Below are 2,500 nucleotides of genomic sequence, written 5' to 3' on the forward strand. Positions count from 1 at the left end.
TAGGTTTTGAGTTAGGTTAGGTTTTGAGTTAGGTTAGGTTTTGAGTTAGGTTAGGTTTTGAGTTAGGTTAGGTTTTCAGTTAGGTTAGGTGTTAGGTTAGGTTAGGTTATGTTAGGTTAGGTTAGGTTAGGTTAGGTTAGGTTAGGTTAGGTTAGGTTAGGTTAGGTTAGGTTAGGTTAGGTTAGGTTATGTTAGGTGTTATGTTAGGTGTTAGGTTAGGTTTTTTTTTTTTTTTTTTTGGATACGGATCATAATGCATTTGTTATTACGTTGATACTCTCGCAGCAAATTTTTAAATAAAATACATCCAAGAAATGTTGTAAGCACATTTAATGCTCTATAATTCGCTTCAACCGCGAGCGCGCAAATTTTGCGCTCTAGCGGCGCGCATGCGCGCAGGAAGGGAAGGATGGATGCGCGCGCGCGCATGAATATGTTTTTGAGATGTGTTTTAAAATAGAGTATTATTATTTATTTGCACTTTGTTCCCAGTTTACGCGTTTTATTACTGAAACGTGACAGACGGGAAAAATATTGATATCTTTGCCCCCACCACCGGGAAAGTGCACACGCCGTATAATATTGACTTGCACAGATTGTCAATTGTCTCCAATTCGAGACAGATAACGTTCCCGATTGGTTGACACATTGAAAATAAATCTGTGCGAGGAAATTGGTTGTATGTATATTATTCCTATACGTGTGTGGCGAGGGATAGATCGGATGATAATCCGATTTAAAAAAAAATTTACACGGTAATACGGTTTTGAATGAAACACTCTCACAGTGTGTCTTATCATTGTGTGTTTGTTGGTTCATCAACCGTATTGGTTGAGGGTTTTAATAATAAACTAGCTCTCTAATACCGGGCGACCGAGATAAATCGACGAAGAACGACTATGTTAAAAGAATCTAAAGTAATAAAAAAAAATAGTGAGATTTTAATGTCTGGTCGTGGAAGAACGTTCGATTACATCGGCGCGATGAAACAAACACCACTGTGTGTGCGTGTGCGCGCTTTTTTCACTCACCAGCTACCGCTACCTACCTACCGGGTAAGTAAGTAATAGTAGTGGTAAGTAAAAAATACCCCACCAGTCTACTATACGCCACGCCAATTTCGGTACATCCGAATGGCGTGTTGTCTCGTATACGACTCGTGTCTCACGCGTGCAGTCAGTCTCCGTCGTCTATATATGATGATAATAATACACCAAATATATGAATGATGTGATGATATGACGCACGCGTTAGCGCTAGTGTTTTGCGTCTCTAAACAAGACTCGCACGAACACGGCAGCTCCCTGGTTGATCCTGCCAGTAGTTATATGCTTGTCTCAAAGATTAAGCCATGCATGTCTCAGTGCAAGCCGTATTAAGGCGATACCGCGAATGGCTCAATATATCAGTTTTGGTTCCTTAGATCTTACTCAGTTACTTGGATAACTGTGGTAATTCTAGAGCTAATACATGCAATCAGAACTCTGACCAGTGATGGGATGAGTGCTTTTATTAGATCAAAACCAATCGGCGGAGGGCCTCGCGTCCGAAGTCGTAACATTTTGATGAATCTGGATAACTTTTGCAGATCGCACGGTCCAGTACCGGCGACGCATCTTTCAAATGTCTGCCTTATCAACTTTCGATGGTAGTTTCTGCGACTACCATGGTTGTCACGGGTAACGGGGAATCAGGGTTCGATTCCGGAGAGGGAGCCTGAGAAACGGCTACCACATCCAAGGAAGGCAGCAGGCGCGCAAATTACCCACTCCCGGCACGGGGAGGTAGTGACGAAAAATAACGATACGGGACTCTTACGAGGCCTCGTAATCGGAATGAGTACACTTTAAATATTTTAACGAGGAACAATTGGAGGGCAAGTCTGGTGCCAGCAGCCGCGGTAACTCCAGCTCCAATAGCGTATACTAAAATTGTTGCGGTTAAAAAGCTCGTAGTTGCATTTGTGCTACGCACTGTCGGTGCGATTCATCCGAATCGATACTGACACGTTTGCGGAGCATATCGTCGGTGAATCGTATGTAAAAGTACGGTTCAATATAAAAATCCTATCGCGATGCTCTTCAGTGAGTGTCGAGGTGGGCCGACAATTTTACTTTGAACAAATTAGAGTGCTCAAAGCGGGCTCAAAATGCTGCTTGAATATTTCGTGCATGGAATAATAGAATATGATCTCGGTTCTATTTTGTTGGTTTTCAGAACTCCGAGGTAATGATTAATAGGGATAACTGGGGGCATTCGTATTGCGACGTTAGAGGTGAAATTCTTGGATCGTCGCAAGACGAACATCAGCGAAAGCATTTGCCAAAGGTGTTTTCATCAATCAAGAACGAAAGTTAGAGGTTCGAAGGCGATTAGATACCGCCCTAGTTCTAACCGTAAATATGTCATCTAGCGATCCGCCGACGTTACTACAATGGCTCGGCGGGCAGCTTCCGGGAAACCAAAGATTTTGGACTCCGGGGGGAGTATGGTTGCAAAG

The 2,500-nt window shown here is 42.9% G+C and overlaps 1 non-coding gene across 1 annotated transcript in view; it reads left to right on the top strand.

Moving 5' to 3' along the window:
- Positions 1-1,301: 1,301 nt before the first annotated feature.
- LOC134751338 (small subunit ribosomal RNA) overlaps positions 1,302-2,500 on the top strand; it is a 1,908-nt gene continuing 709 nt past the window's right edge. The window contains exon 1 of the ribosomal RNA XR_010128635.1: positions 1,302-2,500. This exon is cut by the window's right edge and continues 709 nt beyond it. This is a non-coding gene — a ribosomal RNA (small subunit ribosomal RNA).

This window comes from Cydia strobilella, chromosome 21 (assembly GCF_947568885.1).
Source record: "Cydia strobilella chromosome 21, ilCydStro3.1, whole genome shotgun sequence".
NCBI lineage: Eukaryota > Metazoa > Arthropoda > Insecta > Lepidoptera > Tortricidae > Cydia > Cydia strobilella.